Source organism: Bufo bufo, chromosome 5 (genome assembly GCF_905171765.1).
Source record: "Bufo bufo chromosome 5, aBufBuf1.1, whole genome shotgun sequence".
In the NCBI taxonomy this organism is placed as follows: Eukaryota; Metazoa; Chordata; class Amphibia; order Anura; family Bufonidae; genus Bufo; species Bufo bufo.
The window spans coordinates 512,806,405-512,827,262 of NC_053393.1; the positions used below are offsets into that span (position 1 = coordinate 512,806,405).

A 20,858-nucleotide genomic window follows, 5' to 3' on the forward strand; every position below is an offset into this window, starting at 1 on the left:
GTTCACATGCTGTCATTCTGACCGATCTGCATGCAGTGCAACACATTGGTTATAACACCACAGAGTCAATGGAGTGCAGTGGGCGTCACCGGTGTCTATCGTGTGTCAGATCCACTAGAGAAGGCATGGCCAACCTGCGGTCCTCCAGCTGTTGTAAAACTACAACTCCCACCATGCCCTGCTGTAGGCTGATAGCTGTAGTCAGTCTGGGCATGATGGGAGTTGTAGTTTTGCAAAAGCTGGAGAGCCTCAGGTTGGCCATCCCTGCACTAGTGCGCCTTTGTAACATAAACCATGACACAAACGTGAACAGAAACTTATAAAGATCCTATCATCTCTCCTAAAAAGTCTAATTTTTTAGTAAATTATTGTATTCCCCATGAAATAACAATTCTGGAGCATCTTCTCCACTCCTCAGTTATTCCTATTAGAATCTATGAATAAGCTGACAACAGCTATTCCTATGGCTCTATGTTTTACTTTTCCTCCATTATACCTGCAAGAAGTTATGAATGGATTGCATTAAAGGTCCAGCTGGGTGTTCCCAGGGTCCCTGCACAGTCTGTCACCGATTGGATGTTGTCAGACTGTGCAGGAACATCTCCACCCCCAAAAGGTAACACCCATCTGGATCTTCACTGCAAATTTCTAGCAAATCATTCATAAATTCTAGCAGGAATAATTGGGAAATGGCCCAACATAGAGTCATAAGAATAGGTGCTGCAGAACCTATTACATGGGGGATGCAAGTAGTTACTAGAACCGACATGTCCGCGGAGGTGACGGCTCCTCTTTACGAGCTGCTTTGGAGGAATGTGGGGCAAGACATGCACATCGTGGTCCGCAGATCAATGCACGTTCACTGACATGGGAACGATACGAGATGTGACATTTTGCCAATAGATGACAAACACGAGCTGCTTCTCTGAATACATGATACCAGCTCAGCAATGGCTCGTGCCCGTGCATCCCTTATACTGGCATATAGGAAAAGACTGGAGGACTCCCCTGAGGTTAGGACACAACCAGGGGCATTAATCAAGACTATGCCAGCAAAGAAAAAGTTGCAAAATGTGGTGCCCGGAATATTTGTGCCACAATTTGGTGATTTTTCAGCTTTTCACTTTTCTAAGGTGGTGGGGAAAGGGGCGTGGCTTAGCAGAGGGGACGGAGTCTATCGCGACCCGCCGGATTTACTGTATGCATAGCCCTTCTCATATGCAATGAATGGCGCTTTAATAATAAATAATAATACCGCTGTGGCCACGGATTTCGCTTTCCTGTGGACAGCGTCTATAAACCAAATCAGTCAGCAATCCCATTAGCCACAGTCAATGTATTTACCTGGTTTATTCTTTGCCCCAGAGGCTAACAATCTAATTTCTTAGGCTGGACAACATGCCATTATGAAGGGAACCTACTCAGCACGGTAACAGGAGACGCCACAAATGTGTGCCAATTCACAGCACCATACATGTGGATACGGTATTAAACACCCCATCCACACACACTGGGAAAAAAATAAATCTGTGAAAAAATGTCAGAATGCCGCCGACAAGGATTCTGCAGACGAGAATGCCGCCAACAAGAATGCCGCCGACAAGGATTCTGCAGACAAGAAAGCTGTGCATTCCCACACATTTTCAAAGCAGGATGCACCCTCTGTGGCGAAATCTGCATCGGATAATTTACCCTTAGGATGACTGCACATGGTGCAGATTATGCACTGTTTTGCCACCGGAAATACCGCAGTATAGTCCACTACCAGCAAACTGTATGAGAAGAGACAAATCTAATGTACACTTTTTTTTTAATCTTTGAAGTATAAATTGGCCTGCCGCGCAGATTTTTAAATCCGCAGCTCAGTATACCGTATCCAATATGGAACACGTCACTGTGCGCATCCCTTCCCCATGCAGTCCAATGACAAGAATTCAGGAATTTCACTCCACCTCCAGGAAGACTGGACCAGCATGGAGGACGGATGTTATAAAATGAGTTAATTGGCCGATATAATGCAGCCCCCCCTGCTTGTAATAGTGGGGAACTAAAGTAATTACACAGTATGAAGGATTGCATTCACCCCCAAAGTGCCCTGCCAAATAATGGGACCTTGGGGTATGGCGACCATGTGGTTATCCTGTTAATGATTTAATCTTATTAAACCCTTCAGAACGCAAGAACAGGTAGACAACAGATGTCTCGCCAACAATTGGCCCGTCTAACATCTCAAGCCGGCTGCGGGGGTCAGAGGGCTCAGTCTTCAGACGCACCGTTCAATCCCCGCATGACGGCATAGGACTGTGCGCCGTCGTCCCTCCGAAATCTGCACGCTGTCTGATTGCTTCCTTTTTCTGCCTGGCTCCATGCTCCTCGAGAGGAGGAGAGCAGGAGAAGGAGGAGGAGGACGTGTTCGACACAATAGACAGTTCCACAAATAGGCGCTTTGCCCTGACCTCAAACAAGGAGCTGGATTTTTTGGCAGCGTCCCAGCCCTACTTACTGAACAGCCCTTCAAAACTTTTGTATTCATTCATGTCGCTAACCACTGCTCGAAAAAGGCCTGTACTGGGACCTGTGCCAAACACGTGAAAATGACCCCTCCAACATACGCAGCCAAAGTCTTGCATAATCCGCTGCAATAAAAACGCTCTCCCTCCTTGGCCGCACACACCACTGCCTTTCTAAGAACATTCCTGTGTCTGTCATCCTGCAGGAACAGAAGCAACTTGTGCACCGCGGCCACAAAGGCATCCTTAAAAACCAAACAAGTTCAATCGGGGGCAGCAGAACGGTCCTTACCCCAGCGCGGAGAGGAATGGGGGAGCAGACCAAGAGCCGCTTACCCCCGGGATCTGCCTGTCTAATCGCCCAAAGTCTGGTGGAACACATAAAGGGGCTAAAAGTAGAAATACACAAATGTACTGAAAAAAAGGGAAGCATACAAGAAATAAATGGTTAGATGCAATGGGTATGAGTAAGGCTCTGTTCACACTGCCACCACAGGCTGCACTGCTCAAAATGATGGAAAACATGTTGGAACCCAAAGGACCCCATTAATAAGTCCACATGGGTCCAAAGGGTGCTGATGGTGTCTGACATGACCGGGGGGGGGGGGTTTAGCGGGGAATTGAGGCTTCAGTTCTAAACAGAAGCTAGAATGATGTGAATTCAGCCATACGTCCTTCTATTAGGCCCCATGCACACGAACCTATTTTCGGTCCGCGCCTGATCCGCATTTTTTTTGGAACCTCTCATTTCTAAGGGGCAGCAAAAAAATGCCGGCAGCAGACAGATGTCATCGGTCTGCTGTCCGCATCTGTGCAGCCACATGTCCGCCCTGGAAAATATATATATATATATATATAAAAAAAAGGGCGGGACATGCAGGATGAACACGGCTGGTATCCGTGTTTTGTGGAACTGCGGTTAGCGGACTGCAAAACACATACGGTCGTGTGCATGAGGCCTTATGCTCTATATGCAGTATTCCCTTTGAGGACTACATGTGCTGGATCTATTTAAAGGGCAAGGCAGTCCAAATGATTTTAACGTATGCTATTCATTTTCTGTAGGCTACACACGTCTGCCCCGTTGAGGCTGACAATCTAATTTCCCTATCTTAGACACACGCGCACATTAGGGATGATTTAGCAGGAAGTCAATTAGCCTATCAGCATATTTTTGGAATTTACAAACTCCATCCAGATGTTGGTCGCACAAGGTGGACACCGTATATAGGAGAAGTGGTCTATTCCAAACGATCAAAATTGTGTCAGCTTCTCTGTAATAGAAATCTCTGAGCAGTGCCAAAGGGGTTCAAAAGGATTTGAAAAAATATATAAAAATAAATTAAATATATATATATATATCTTTGTTACAGAAACAGTGTCACGCAGTCTATATGTTGCGCCTGGTACTACAGTTTGACTCCATTAATGGCGCTTTCCAGTACATAGATATTGATGACCTATCTTCAGGATTGGTCATCGATGCCAAATCAAATCAGTGGGGCTTCAACCGCCAGTTGTTTCATGCACTGTAAACTATACAGTGGATGGAGCCGGATGCACTGTGTAGTGGCCGTGTCCTATTCACGTGAACGGGAGATGACCTGCAGACGCCAGAAACTACACGGTGGATGGAGCTTTCCGTTTCTGCATCTACAGTATAGTTTTCAGCGGCTGCCTGATCGGTGGGGGTGCTGTGTCTGAAGCCCACCTATCTGATATTGAGGACCTATCCTGAGCAGATATCTAAAGCAGCAGCATTATCCAATACATTCCAGACCTCTAAGGGTTATATAGCATCATAAATCAATATAATGCTAACCCCGGCAGTGCTGGGAGGTCAGGACGGGAGCTGTCTTATACTCACGCTCCGAGTCTCGTGTGAAAGCGGCCAGAAGGTTTGTACCTGATTTCCCCTTCTCCCTACCAGGCTGAATGGGATGGGACGGGATGGGGACCCCCCCCCCCCCCCCCATTGCTTACTAAAACGGAGAGGGCGGACAGATCTTCTTCAACAGGCTACACACCGGGAGGTTAGTGCAGAGATTTCCATATTTTTTTTTCACTTTTAATGCCGTGGACCCACTCACCGTTTAGCCCCACTGACTGCAGCTAAACCGTCTTGGTGTTGCCGTGGTTTTAAGCCCCCGGATGCGTGTACGGCAGCGTGGCCTCCCACAAAAAAAAAAATTGGAGACAGACACCAGGTGGCTACCAGCAGAATTCTGGCATGGGATCTGACAACATTTTTAAGATAGTTTCTTGGCCCCCTTTGCATTTTTTTTTTTTTTAAATAAATTGGCACCATGGGCATGGCATTTTTTTCATAGACTTCTCTATAGGAAAAAAAAAGTGTGAAAAAAACTGAGTACTATTAAAAAAAAACAAAAAAAAAAACGTAAACAATATAAAAAATTGCAATTTTATGGTGCGTTTTCCATGCCAAAAAGAACAGTCCCTTACTAGGACTGCAACCCGAGAGGTCAGTGCATACACCTATATTAGAGGGATGGGCGTCCTGGACACGAGGCCGTGATCACCACTCAGAGACGCTCGCCCCTTTTTGCCATCATGTCTCTCTGACCGGCTGTACGCTAATTCCTAGTGACTGTCCTGACACTTGCCGGTGAAGAGAATGGTAACAAGCCCCTGCTGTTCGGCGCAGCCATCACTTTTGTCCGAGTCACTACTTCTGACTGCACAGCGCTGCTCATCTCTGCCGGCCCAGGGTTCAGCCGCTTAACCCTTTCATGGCTGGACGTGGGCGAGCATCCTATGCCTCGATCATGTCAATGAGATCCTAAAGAATAAGAACATTTATGACAATTCTGCTTACACCCCATTATAAATATATCCGATTACCTGGTGGAGTCTGCAAGGGTCTGAACAAGACTGTCAAGACGTGAAGGAAATAAATGATTTCACAACAGGCAGGAAGATTCATCGCTCTACATTGCCTGCTGATCGTCACAAGTGATTTCTCCTTCTAGAATTCAATGCTGGACAAATCCCGGGAGTCAGGCAGTCAACTTTTTGGTAAGTTTTGCCATGCAAAGAAAAAAATTGGTCTCCCAGAAGAGTCTAACTGACTTCTTCAATGTTTGTCCAGTCTACTCAAATAAAAGGGCTTTTGGACAGGTTTCAATGTGTTCTAAAACACTTAAAAGGTCACTGTACTTTCAACAAACCTTGTATAAATCAGTAGTGAATATGAAAAACATTGTAATATATTTTATCAGAGAAAAATGCCTCTTTTGACATCTTGCAGCTCATTTCTCCTCTGCTTCGTCCATGGACATGTAATCTGATTCAGTCAGCCAACAGCTCTCTTGTCTCTTAAAATGGGCATCAGAAAAAAAATGTTAGTTTGTGTGGAGGGGATGGGGCGAAACCTCTTCTCTGATAACGAATATTACATAGTTTTTTATATTCACCTGTACTATAGATTTATGCAAAGACTGATGAAAGTACATGGACCATTTTGGAGGTGCCAGAGACCATTTCCAGTTGTGTGGTCCATGAAGACCATCCATGATACAGTCATCTCACCGCTACTTGCCTATTCTTGGTACCACAAGCTAAATGCCAACTGCTTTTCTGCCCATCTGCTGAGGTCATAAGATGTCATCCAGTTTCCAAACGGTCCCTATACACAGCAGCTACGTTACAATATGGCAGGTCTTGTAGGCCACACCTGAGATGCAAAATGGCTACCATATTGGGTGTTCTCCTGAAACAAGTAGAAGCTTAAGGACTTAACGTGATGATTGGGAGCTAGTGCTTGTACAAAATTTGTTCGGCTGATCGTCAGCCCTTGTAGGCAATATGCAAACTGCATGGGGGATGAACAATCGTACTACCAATCAGCCCGTGTAAAATCCCTCTAAACAAGCAGCGATCAACCTGCTACATGGTCGATCTCTGGTTGCACCGGGCTGTTAACGCCCACTTTAAAAGGACCCTTAAACAATACTTATTAGAAAGGCTTGTTAAATCAGGCAAAAATTATAAAAATGTATAAAACTAGACTTGGCAACCATTACATTAACATTTTGCATGATATAACGGTGGCAAAAATACAATATCAAAAACACGTAATCCACTGGCAAACAACTAGTTACACAGACCTAATGTGTAATTCACAACTACAAAACATGGAATCCACAAAAAGAAAAAAAAGAAGAAGAAGAAGAAGAAGAAGGGTGCAGCCAAACTGCGGCTCACTCCAGCCTCGGCAAGAAGGAAAAAGTAATAAATATTTAAGTTGCGCATTATTAACACCTTTGCATTGCGGGGCTAATGGCAGCGCAGGGATTAAATGTGAAGCGGGAGATTCATGTTTCACTCCCGGTAAAAACAGGCCATAGCAAGCATTTATTAAAAAAGTGCAATCATCCTGTCAATACACATTAAGGGCAGAGGATTCCGACAAGCCGGAAAATTCCACAGCTGAAATCAGCTTTCGCTGGCTCCCAAGAGTGGACGCCCCTTTATGGCGAATGTTCTGCAGAATAGAGAGAAATTCCAGGACCCTGCAGCGTCACCCAGGCCATTGAAACCCACCGGGCAAGGATCCACAAATGATCAGTGGGCTGTAATCACTGGCAAAATGAAAAGATGCCAAAACAGATGCAAAAAAAAAAAAAAAAAGAAGCAATGATATTGTCTATTCTGTGGAAAAGCTGGGTAACCACTGTGGGACCTGAAAGGCCATGTTCACACGTGGTGGATACACTGCCACAGAATTGCATGTGGAAAACCGCATTGTTTTACGGTATTAGCAAAGTGCACGCGATTGTAAAGCATTGCATCCGCCGTGCGAATCCTACATCCACAATCCAATTAATGCTTAGAGGAAAATCTGCAGGAAATAAATGCAGTAGAATCTGTGGCTCAGATTCCGCCACATGTGCCCGTACCCTAGGGGTAAGCCATTTACATGTGACTGGTTTGAAACGGATGACAGTACAGTGTACGGTAACGTGTATATAAAGTGTTATATATACAAATAGACAGCACTCCAAATGAAAGATATGCAAATGAGTGTATTTATTCAGCCAGAGATGGTGGCGCACAACAATACAACGTTTCGGGCTAAAGGAAAGCCCTTCATCAGGCTGGTGTGCAAAAAAGAAAAATGTGTCTACAAAGTGTTGATGTTGGAATGATGAAGGCGGCATTCACACGCTGCTGGTTTTTGGTGCGGATTCCACTGCAAGACGGCAGTGAATTACAGAACCATACATGAATAAGGGTTTAAAATGTCTCAACCACAAGCAGCAGAAAATATCTGCGTGGAAAAATTCATCCATTTAATGTATAGGAGTGATGTACACAACTAATTTGCAGCTCACGAACGACATACGGATTTTGCTGCAGAATCGGGACGGAGATTCAATGCGGCAAAACTTCCACCACATGTGGACCTAGCCTTAAAGGAGATATACAACTCTTTACAAATGGCTTTATCCACAGGTTAAGCCATCACTCTCTGATCAGTGGGGGGTCTGACACCATGCTGATCAGCTGTTCTACACTGATCCGTCCATTGTGAAGTGGACAGAGAAGGTTACTGCCATGTTGCTCCTACTGAAGTGTCCAAACTCTGTCCACTTCACAGGGACAGAAACTACAGGGAGTGCGGGACATCGGACTAAGATACTACAGGGAGTGCGGGACATCGGACTAAGATACTACAGGGAGTGCGGGACATCGGACTAAGATACTATAGGGAGTGCGGGATGTTGGACTAAGTAACTACAGGGAGTGCGGGGTGTTGGACTAAAACTACACGGAGTGCGGGGTGTCAGATTAGGAAACTACAGGGAGTGCGGGGTGTTGGACTAAAACTACAGGGAGTGCGGGGTGTCGGACTAAGTAACTACAGGGAGTGCGGGGTGTTGGACTAAAACTACAGGGAGTGCGGGACATCAGACTAAGATACTACAGGGAGTGCGGGACATCGGACTAAGATACTACAGGGAGTGCGGGATGTTGGACTAAAACTACAGGGAGTGCGGGATGTCGGACTAAGATACTACAGGGAGTGCGGGACATCGGACTAAGATACTACAGGGAGTGCGGGATGTTGGACTAAAACTACAGGGAGTGCGGGATGTCGGACTAAGATACTACAGGGAGTGCGGGACATCGGACTAAGATACTACAGGGAGTGCGGGATGTTGGACTAAGTAACTACAGGGAGTGCGGGATATCAGACTAAGATACTACAGGGAGTGCGGGATATCAGACTAAGATACTACAGGGAGTGCGGGGTGTTGGACTAAAACTACAGGGAGTGCGGGGTGTCGGACTAAGTAACTACAGGGAGTGCGGGGTGTTGGACTAAAACTACAGGGAGTGCGGGGTGTCAGACTAAGTAACTACAGGGAGTGCGGGACATCAGACTAAGATACTACAGGGAGTGCAGGGTGTCGGACTAAAACTACACGGAGTGCGGGGTGTCAGATTAGGAAACTACAGGGAGTGCGGGGTGTCAGATTAGGAAACTACAGGGAGTGCGGGGTGACGGACTAAAACTACAGGGAGTGCGGGGTGTCGGACTAAAACTACAGGGAGTGCGGGGTGTCGGACTAAAACTACAGGGAGTGCGGGGTGTCGGACTAAAACTACAGGGAGTGCGGGGTGTCGGACTAAAACTACAGGGAGTGCGGGGTGTCGGACTAAAACTACAGGGAGTGCGGGCTGTCAGATTAGGAAACTACAGGGAGTGCAGGGTGTCAGATTAGGAAACTACAGGGAGTGCGGGGTGTCGGACTAAAACTACAGGGAGTGCAGGGTGTTGGACTAAAACTACAGGGAGTGCGGGGTGTCGGACTAAAACTACAGGGAGTGCGGGGTGTCGGACTAAAACTACAGGGAGTGCGGGGTGTCGGACTAAAACTACAGGGAGTGCGGGGTGTCAGACTAAGTAACTACAGGGAGTGCGGGGTGTCAGACTAAGATACTACAGGGAGTGCGGGACATCAGACTAAGATACTACAGGGAGTGCGGGGTGTCGGACTAAAACTACAGGGAGTGCGAGTGTCAGATTAGGAAACTACAGGGAGTGCGGGGTGTCGGACTAAAACTACAGGGAGTGCGGGGTGTCGGACTAAAATACAGGGAGTGCGGGTGTCAGATTAGGAAACTACAGGGAGTGCGGGGTGTTGGACTAAAACTACAGGGAGTGTGGCGTGTCAGATTAGGAAACTACAGGGAGTGCGGGGTGTTGGACTAAAACTACAGGGAGTGCGGGGTGTTGGACTAAAACTACAGGGAGTGCGGGGTGTTGGACTAAAACTACAGGGAGTGTGGGGTGTCAGATTAGGAAACTACAGGGAGTGCGGGGTGTCAGATTAGGAAACTACAGGGAGTGCGGGACATTGGACTAAGATACTACAGGGAGTGCGGGATGTTGGACTAAAACTACAGGGAGTGCGGGACATCGGACTAAGATAGTACAGGGAGTGCGGGGTGTTGGACCCTTAGGCTTCTTTCACATTATTGTTATTAGTTCCAGCAGAGAACAGCCTGTTGGAGCTATCTGGACCCGGATGTTACCGCAATGCCCATTGGTCCTATAACCCATTGACTATAATGTGGTCCGGCGGAGATTCGGATGCTACCCGGAAAAAATGCAGGCATTCAGCCAGACAAAAACTGCTGCGTGCCTTACCAATCAGATAGTGATGGCCTATCCTGATCCATCACTTGCAAAGGACGACTCCTTCAAGCTATGCGTGTGCATGGAATCTGTATGATCAGTACAAAGCCACAGGGTCTCTGTATATAAGGAGCTATCCTCCAGTGGAGGCAGCACTACTAGGGTCCAGTACCTCCATACAGTACATACAGCATGTGATCAAATTTGTATGAAACGTGAAAGAGAAAAACCTGTGTGTGCCTCAGTAGTATATTGGGAACGGGAGCCCTGTTTTGGCTCTGTACAATATAAAGTGGTAACACGACCATGTGCATGAGGCCTTACTGTTCTAGAGACCTGCGCGCCCGCACCTCTAATCTCATCGTGTATAAGCACCACTCGGCTCTGGTGGAATAGTTCCCTGTACACATATTATTAAAGGATCAGTAAAACTAAGAAACTACAGGGAGTCACTTGAAACCACTTAGGAAATTATGACTGTACATTACCTGATACCCAATAACAAGCACAATTATCTCAAGATCTATCCAGGTATAGTCACATGGACACGTCTAGGAAAGATGGCGCTTTCAATTATCAACCAAGCAGGATGGAAATCAGCTAAAAAGTTATTAAAGGGGTTGTATAAGATTACAAAAACAGAGTCTTCCAGAAACAGCGCCACTCTTCTCATTGGCTGCATGCAGTATTGCAGCTTAGCCCCATTAATGGTGTTTTTTCTGGAAGAGGGGAAGTATGTTTTTGTAATCTCATCCAATTTCTTAAAAGGGTTGTCCAGTTTCACTTATAAACCAGACAACAATGGGGAATAGGCTGCAATAAAGAAGTGAGCTGCTCTCATCTCCGCACCTCAGATGCAGCTCCGCAACTCAAATTCTCCTAGCCGCGCTCTGTTTACCGCTGCAGCGGTGATGTCACAACAAGTGACCACTGCAGCCAAACACTGGCCTCTGCTGAGGCCAGAGATTGGCTGCAGCCATCACCACTGCAACTGGGTAAGGCTACTTTCACACTTGCGTTTGGTGTGAATATGTCATGGATCTGCACAAACGCATCCGTTCAGTTAATACAACCGCATGCATCCGTTCAGAACGGATCAGTTTGTATTATCTTTAACATACCCAAAACGTATCCATCTTGATCACCACTGAAAGTCAATGGGGGACGGATCAGTTTTCTATTGTAGCATAGTGTGTCCCTATTGACTTAAATTGTGTGTCAGAACAGATCCGTTTTGTCAGACGGACAACAAAACGCTGCATGCAGTGTTTTCGTGTCCACCTCCAAAGTGGAATGGAGACGGAACAGAGGCAAACTGATGCATTCTGAGCGGATCCTTATCCATTCAGAATGCATAAAGGGCAAAATTGATCCGTTTTGGACCGCTTGTGAGAGCCCTGAATGAATCTCACAAACGGAAACCAAAACGCCAGTGTGAAAGTAGCCTAAACGGAGTCCGGCCAGGAGAACCGGAATGGTAGTGCTGGATCTATTAAGCAATAATAAAAGGACAATCGCCACAGTGCTCTCCCTGCAGCTCAAAGGGTTCAGTCAACCGCAGACCACCGGTCAGAAATCCAATTTCAGAACATTTATTAAAATCGTCCAACTTTTATTTCATCTTCTGAATAAAATTAGCGGTACAGTAGTAGTTCACCCATAACCATTCTGTACCGCTAATCCTATTAAGAAGATGAAATAAAAGTTGGATGATGTTCACAAAGGCTCTAGATTTGGCTTTCTGAAGCTGGATCTGATAGGCAGGCACAGCTCAGATCTTTTTTTAACCTTTATAACTGTATAACACCTATAACTCGGTGACAACTAGACAACCACACCAGGAGCCATTGGATTCTTATAAATGCCAGTGAGCAAAAAAATTAAAAATTCCAACATCATCGGTAGAAAACCACCCAAAAAGTTAAAAGACTGGTTAACTGGCTCTTGGGAAATGTTCAGTCTCTGATTATTACGATGATGTGCCATCCAGCTGATTAAAAGGTTTTGCCTAGGAAAAAAGGAGGGAAAAACAGTAATAAAACAGCCTTGACAAGATAAATAAATCTCCCACGGCTTCAGATGTCCCTGTTGGCCTTTGTGGATTCACTTGAGCCCAGCAGCCAATGACTAGCCTCAGTGCCCTTGTGGTCCACATGGAAGAATCCACCGGCAGGGACCATAGGAACAAGACACACTGAAATGGTAAAGGTTCTTTCATTATGGTATTCCCTCCATTCTTGAAAAACCCCTTTAAGATCTCTGGAAATCATATGAATAGCTGTTTTTCAGAATATGCTTGGGTCCATCTTGTTCTGGATCAGTCTCCACGTCTGGTTGTTCAACTCTTCCGGGCACAAACGCCTCTTCCGTTGCGAAGGAGACCGTAGACCTAGAATCTACTCTCTGCATTGAGTATATTCTCTAAAAAAAAATATACTAGTAGATCAACCAGATCTCTAAGAAAGTGGACCTAGTACTGGTGTGGAAGCACCATGGGGCCACAAACGTATCTATGGCTAAGAACCACAGTGAAGGGTGGAAAGATCTCGAAAGACAACCAGCTCGGAAGAGAGGTGGCAGATTTAGGTGCACACCTGGAAACTTGACATTTCTTCTAGATCTACAGGAAGTATCGTATATGGGGGGAGGTACCGTGGGGTTAAATAAATTTTTAGCTTTTTTCGGAAAGCCCATTTTTTGTTGTTATTTTCTTCTTTTTTTTTTGCCTCAGCTCCCGACAAGTAGGGCTTTAATACTCAGCGTGTGATGAGAGATGAAACCAAGTGTGAACAACTTTCAGGTCCCATGAGGGGGCTGACTGTTCAAGCTGTCAGGTTCAATTGCATCATTCGACATTATTCAATGCCCCAAACTGCTCCCTAATTGTTAGGGGCTTAACATATTCAGAGCCATTGTTTAGGCTAATGCTGAATGCCCACAAGTCGAGTTTCCATAAAGAAGGGGGTGGGATTTCATTGTACTTAAACCATACAGAACCCACTGCCTCCGCAGTCTTTGGTGCCATCCCGTGTATGAAAAACCGACTGTGAGACGGCTTTAATCAGTTTATATACTATCAATAAGCCTCTTATTTTATGACTACAGATATATAGCAAGAGAATTGCCGAGACTGATGCAGGGACAGTTCACTGGCTCGATACAATCACAGGAGAGAGCGCCGCTTTCAATCCTCCGCAGCTACAAGTCATTGTAAGTTTTTTTTTTTTTCTGTACCTAATATCAGATGTGACACCTCGTAGAAAGCCACGCACAAACCCTTTTACATTCGTCTGAAGATCCGTTGCCTCGGCTGACAAACGATTATTTTTTCAGTTGCATTCCTTATCCTGCTGATAATGAGATGGGGTCAAGCAGATTATTCGCTTCCTGTTCTGTCACTGCTTTGTATTGCTGAGAGAGGAAGTGAAAAAACGAAGGGGAGACACCGGGTAAACAAACCAAAAAGGAACGCCGACGCTACAAAGCAACGGAGAAATCTGTATGATCTGGAAAGTGGTACAGATTATTGTGCTTCCGAAATTGTGATTTCTGCATCTGTGTGTCTGTTCAAAGGCAATAAATAGACAAGTTGCAAAAAAAAGATTCCAATTCTGCAGTAAAAAAATAATATATATATAAACACCATCTCAATATAAAAAGTTACAAACGCGGGTAAAGTAGCAGGAATAGAAGAGGCAGCAAGGCTGAAGCAAAGCTGGCAAAATGTGATGCTCCGACAGGAAACAGCAAATAGGTTTACAAATCACAAGATAGCCGGAGGGCGCGGACCATATGCTCACTTCTCAGCAGTAATGAAGCCATGTGGGTTAAGATTGGAAATACCAATATGGAAACAAAACAAAGAATAAAAAACTGAATAAAAAAAGGAAATATATTGTAATTTGCCTGTGTGTGTATATATAGTAAAAATATAGTTAAAAAAATAATAAAAAATAAATAAATATATATATATATATATATATATATATATAATAAAAATTTACAGAATTTTTTTTATTATAAAATTTTGACAATACAAATATTTTACATACACATACCTAGGATAATTAAAGTTTTAGGCTACATGCACATGGTGCATATTAGGCTACTTTCACACTCGCATTTTGGCTTTCTGTTTCGGAGATCCGTTCAGGGCTCTCACAAGCGCTCCAAAACAGATCAGTTTTGCCCTAATGCAATCTGAATGAATGGATAAGGATCCGCTCAGAATTCATCAGTTTGCCTCCGATCAGTCTCCATTCTTCTCTGGAGGCCGACACCAAAGTGCTGTTTGCAGCGTTTTGCTGTCCGCCTGACAAAACTGAGCCAAACGGATCCGTCCTGACTCACAATGTAAGACAATGGGGACGGATCCGTTTTCTCTGACACAATAGAAAACGGATCCGTCCCCCATTGATTTTCAATGGAGTTCATGACGGATCCGTCTTGGCTGTGTTACAGATAATACAAACGGATCCGTTCATGACGGATGCATGCGGTTGTATTATTGTAACGGGGAGGCGTTTTTGCAGATCCATGACGGATCCGTAATAAACGCTAGTGTGAAAGTAGCCTTACACACAAATTTTCCACATGGTTTTACGTCCAGAAAATGCACAGCATAAGGGCTCTTATGCGATCCGCAAAAAACGGATCTGAAAAAAAAATACGGATGGCGTCCGTGTGCATTCATATTTTGCGGAATGGAACAGTCCTATCCTTGTCCGTAATGCAGACAATAATAGGACATGTTCTATTTTGTTTGCGGAACGGACATACGGAAATGGAATGCACACTGAGTAACTTCAGTTTTTTTCTTGAGGACCCATTAAAACGAATGATTCTCCATACGGTCCACAAAAAAACTGAAAAATACGTTCGTGTGCATGAGCCCTAATACAGTAGCAGCTACGTATAATCTTCCGTACAAGGTGCAGAAATTGACCCGCGGTGCGGATCTTTGAAATCTTTAGCACGTCAATTGTTTTGCACGGATTGTTTAGCGCAGATTTCGCCCTTTGCATCTGGGGCAAAAACGCGAGTAACATTTGCTGATTTTGGTGCAGATTTCCTGTGGAAATCAGTGAAACCTTCAGCAAATTCAGAGCGGAAAATCTGCATAAGGGCTCATGCACACAACTGTATGTCTGGTCCCATTCATTTCAATGAGCACACAGCACGCCGCGCGCTTTCCGCATCCGCTCGTTCGTTCCGTGGCCCTGCAAAAATTATAGAACATGTTCTATTCTTGTCCATTTTGTAGATAAGGATAGGACATTTCTAGGGAAGTGAAAAAGAAAATGGCAGCATGCACGTGGCCAGGATCTGCGATTTTGCAGACCATGAAACACATACGGGGTAACTGCACAAAGTGCAGATTTGTGTGCAGAAAATCCACATGAAATCTGCATCAAAATCGCACATAAATCCGCCTTACCTATCGCATTTTTGTACAGTTTTTATGCGTTTTTTGGGGCAGATTTAGGTGAACAATACCATAGAAGTCTATGGGGAAAACCACTCTACATAAGGTGCGAAATCACACAAACAATTGACTTGCTGCAGATTTCAAAAACCACACGGCAGATCAATTGCCTTTGCTGGCACTGTATTAATCTGCCACGTGTGCAGGTACCACTAAACCTGACTGCTGTGTGCACATGCCCTTACTCATTACTATACAATTTAAACAGCGCCACCATGCAACTTTGTGATGAAAAATAAAATAAAAAAATAAATAAAAAATAGACAAAACATAAAATACCAGAGCAATTATTAAAGCAAACAAACCTGATTCTGACACAACGACGAGACCTATTGGGGGGGGGGGGGGGGGGGGGAGACAAAAACAGCTGTACGGAAGGAGAAAAGAATCAGTACTAGATGTTTGCACTATGTTCCTGTCACAGGCAATGCTACACGAGCTATAGCAATAGTTTTGATATTATTTTTTTTTATTTTTTTTTATTACAGTGGCTTTTATTTTTAGTTTATTTAAAAAAAAAAAAAATATATAAGATCAAAATCTGCAGAATCCAGATATCCACCAAAAATGTAGACCTGACCCAGTGACACGTGGATTTGAATTGTTTCTTACATTAGTGAGTATGTTGTTCTGGCAAAGGAATTATCTGTCAAAAATTAAGAACTTGACAGGCTATTAAAGTGATCTCGATGACATCAGGAGCGGCGAGATTTCTGGAGAGCAGACAATAGAGCTGACAGGCACGCTACTTATACCAAATTTTAAGGCCACAGACAGCTTGTGCCTGGTTCAGTGTCATTTCATCAGCGACTTACTGCAGAGAGAGGACTCCATAAAAGAGCTCCTAACGCTACTCATCGGGCGCGTCTGCCATTTTAATGCAACCAGTCAAACGCTAATACAAAAAGAAATCCAACTATTGCATTATAGCTGGATATTGCCTGCAGCCATCAATCTCGCAAAATGGGCAGTAGACAACGCGCCCGGGTTATTTAAATCAACGCAGTGTTAAGTCTCAATTCCTCCTGTATTTGCATAACTCCGTTTCTGCAAAGCTATGCCGCCGCACATTAATATCCCACTTCAATCCCACGCCAAATGTTTGTCTCGTTTCTCATTGCAAAAGAGGAAATGCACCATTTATAACCGCAACATGACCAAAAATACTGCAAAATACTGAAATAACAGGCAACATTTACAATGTAGCATCTGTTTAAAACCGCATGTGTTTTGGGGGGGGGGGGGTGCAAGACATTGTATAGATTAGATTACGATAGATAGATAATGAGATAGATAGATAGATGTATAGATAGAAGGATAGATATGAGATAGATAGATGGAGATAGATAGATAGATAGATAGATAGATAGATAATAGATAGATAGATATGAGATAGATAGATGGATGATAGATAGATAGAAGGATAGATATGAGATAGATAGATAGATAGATAGATAGATAGATAGATAGATAATGGATAGATAGATATGAGATAGATAGATAGATAGATAGATAGATAGATAGATGTAAGATGGATAGATAGCTAGATAATAGATAGATAGATATGAGATAGATAGATAGATAGATAATGGATAGATAGTTTTTAATTCTTTTATCCCACACTCAAAACATGTTTTCACTTTTCTAGATAATTGTTAACATCCACTTTTTCATTATTAAGATTTATCCAATAACATTTTTCTTTTATAATTTTTTTTTACGCATTTATTATTTACATTTAGTACACATAAAAATGCTAAACCATATATATTTTTATAGTATAAAGTCTTCAAAATAATAATCAACAGCAACTGTATCTGAACACAAAGTTTTATCCAACTGTTCACAAATCCAATCCTACAATCGAAAAAAAAAAATCAAAAAGCAAACTTCAGAGACACCGACCCCAAGGTCTCCTTTACAGACCCTTTTATTAGGTGGTTTTTTTTCTGCTTGGTTAAAAAAAAAAAAAAAAGATGCTATGAATTTCATGTTTTTTTTTTAATGCAGACCTTTTTCACAATGCTTTTTTTTCTCTCCTATAGAGAAGCCTAAGGAAAAAGGGACAGAAATAAGCCCATACTTAAAGCACGCTGCTATAATGCTACAAATTAGTGCATTTAATATTGTCCTACTGACCGCATATATCTTTAAAAAAAAAAAAGAAAAGAAAAAAATCGCCATGAAAAATGTGGCAAAAAAATAAAAATAAAATGGTGTTTTTCCTAAACTAATTAAGAAAATCCTTAAAGTTAAGCAACAAGAAAACCAAAGGGAAGAAAAAGAAAGAAAGGACTTGAGCTCCTTCTATCAGGCAACATGGTCTTCGAATGCGGCTCCGTCACTATTGTTTTAGGCAGCTAAATGAAGGTCCTGCTACACTCAGTTCAATGAAGAGGTCAATGCGGCTGGGTTGCCTGGAGACTGATGGCTGCTACAGGAGCACCAGATAAGCCACACTAAATAAGCCTCAGCTCCCAGGCAATAAGCATTCACTGCTAGGAGCAGAATCGGAGATGCAGCTGTCTCGGCGCGCAGCGCTGTACCGGACCATGCAGCGGCCGCCACAGCCGCGTCCCTCTGCTCGCTCAGGATTTCAATGTGAAGCCAACCTCGCTGGGACAAGGGATGAAATAAGATTGGAAGGATTTTAATTCGAGCGAATACAGGATTACTCTAGTACTGGGACTCCTTTGTTCTTCCTGTTGGGTCACATGTTACCTAAGAATTTCCCCCCCGAGCTGTAAATTCCTTTTTTTCCCCCACCCTCTGACCTCTTCCTACTTAAAACCCACTGCTTTCCCTTTAAACGCCAAAGGCTCGGCGCGTCCATCATCTCGTGCTTGCCTCAATCAATCAAACGATCGTCAAGGGAAACCATAAAAAAAAATAATATATATATATATATATATATATATATATATATATATATATATATATATAATGGGTGTTTAGTAAATATTAATAATAATACTGACCAGCTGGGGGCACTAGAGCTGTGTGATATGTCTTATAAACAGGGATACCCCACCAAATGCAACACGATGAGCGTATACAACAATGCAGTGCAGATCATATACTTCCATATCAGCTACAGAAACTGTACAAAGTCATGGCTTTTACACCAGAAAATTAGTAATCATTTTGCATGATAAAAAGGCCACTAGGGGGCAGTGTTCTGTAAAATCGACAGAAACACGATTTAATTTACTTTAAGGGTCCATTCACACGTCAGTATTTTTACCTCTCCAGATAAACATTCCTTTATTCTGCGGATCCGTTATTCAGTACAACCTTCCGTTTTTTTTACTAAAGTGCTTCCGAATCCATTCCGTGTTTCCGTTATTTTTTTCCATCCATTTTCCTGTCAACGGATCCACAAAATCGGATGACATTCGGATGGTTTTTGTACATGTCATCCGCATTTATGCGGATCCATTGACTGGAATGGACAACGGACCCGAAAAACGGACAGAAAGTAGGACAAACCTAATTTTTTTTCAGGATCCGCATACTCGAAAATAGGAAAACGGAACGGATTCCGTGATTCGGACAGCACTATGATTGGTGTCCGCATTTTTGCAGAGGCAATTGAAATTAATGGATTCGAAAAAAAAAATCAGATTTAAATCGGAACGGAAACGGAGTGTTATAACGGACGTGTGAATAGACCCTAAAGGGAAGGCGTCACCAATTTTTTTTTTCTTACAGTTAAAACCAGATCGTGACACATCTCCTTTTTTTTCTAATCCTTTTTTATTTTCTGATTACAGGTTTATTTATTCTATTCTCTGCACATGATTATGGGGGCGGCCATCTTGCCTGAGCTGTTCTTAACAGCATTAGAAATATGCTTTACGGCAGTTCTATGTCCATAGACACAGTGGTCTGAAGGGGACCTCATTGACTTCTATGGAAGAGTTTTCTAGGCCGCTCTGTGACCTGTGCAGAGGTCAGGAGGGAGAAGATGAGCTGTGATGTCATCTGTTGTGAATGGTGGACCTACAAAGTTTCAGCGCCGTCAGGAGCAAGCAAGGTAATTTTTTTATTATATTTTTTTTTTATATATCTCATCTGAGGTCTGATCCGAGGTTTGATTTTTCTTATTTACCTCCTCTAAATCCTAGGTGCGTCTTATAGTCTGGTGCGAAAAAAACTGTGTGTAGTATATAAAATATATATACACACACACACACACTGTGTTACAATGTTACTTCCACCACATATCTCAATCGTAGATAGTAGGTGGGACCACACAAAATGTCCCTTTATGACCCTAGTGGACAAAGAAGCATCTGCTTGTTAGCCTTCATCAGAGCAATGTTTGGAAACAACAGTCCAATAGACGTTGGCTTTTGGGTGGTCTTTAGCCAAGACAGCTATCAGGGTTAGGGTTAAGAGGGCCTCGATACCTCCATCTCATATGTGGAGTGTTTGTGGCGTTATGTTTTTTTAGAGTGTGAACCTATAAGTCTTATCTTGTGCACTGCCTTAAAGCTTGCCAGCTGACCATACACATTAGATTTCAAAATGGCCAAACCTGTCGATTTCATCTGTGCATGGGGACCTCTTGACTTCCTCCCCACTGTAGATGTCCATAGAAGAATTGGGTCCATCTCTCTGCCCCGCTACTCTGATGCCTCCGCCCTGTACCAGTCATTGCACTGGTTGCCCATACAGCACAGGATTTAATTTAAACTTCTCACTCTCACCCCCAAAGCTCTCCACAGTGCTGCACCCCGTACATCTCCTCCTTAGTCTCTCTCTACCACCCTACCCATGCTCTATAAAACATTTAAGACTAACATCCACCATAATCAGAACCTCTCACTCCTGTCTCCTGAGCTGCCCCAGTTCTCTGGAACGCTCTACCCCAAGAAATCAGGTTAATTCACAACATCCACAGTTTTAGGGTCTCCTTAACAACACGTCTTTTTAGGGTGGCCTATCACATCCTCTGATCTGACTCTTCTCCATTCACCCTCTTCTTCCTGATTCTTTCGAGCCTGATCCATAATCCAACACTATCCACCACACCCCATGCCCTCAGAAGCACTACAGATACCAGCTAGCGACGGCCCATGCAGCTTTATATCTACTCTCCTATTCGGATAAGATGGCTGGACTATTGTACGGCACAAGCACTTCTTACCTTTTGTCTTGCCCCTGTCTCCTGATAGATTGTAAGCTCTTGTCA

The 20,858-nt window shown here is 43.6% G+C and overlaps 1 protein-coding gene across 4 annotated transcripts in view; it reads right to left on the reverse strand.

The window, feature by feature from the left end:
* MLLT10 (MLLT10 histone lysine methyltransferase DOT1L cofactor) overlaps positions 1 to 20,858 on the reverse strand; it is a 188,600-nt gene that overhangs the window by 24,191 nt on the left and 143,551 nt on the right. The window lies entirely within an intron of this gene.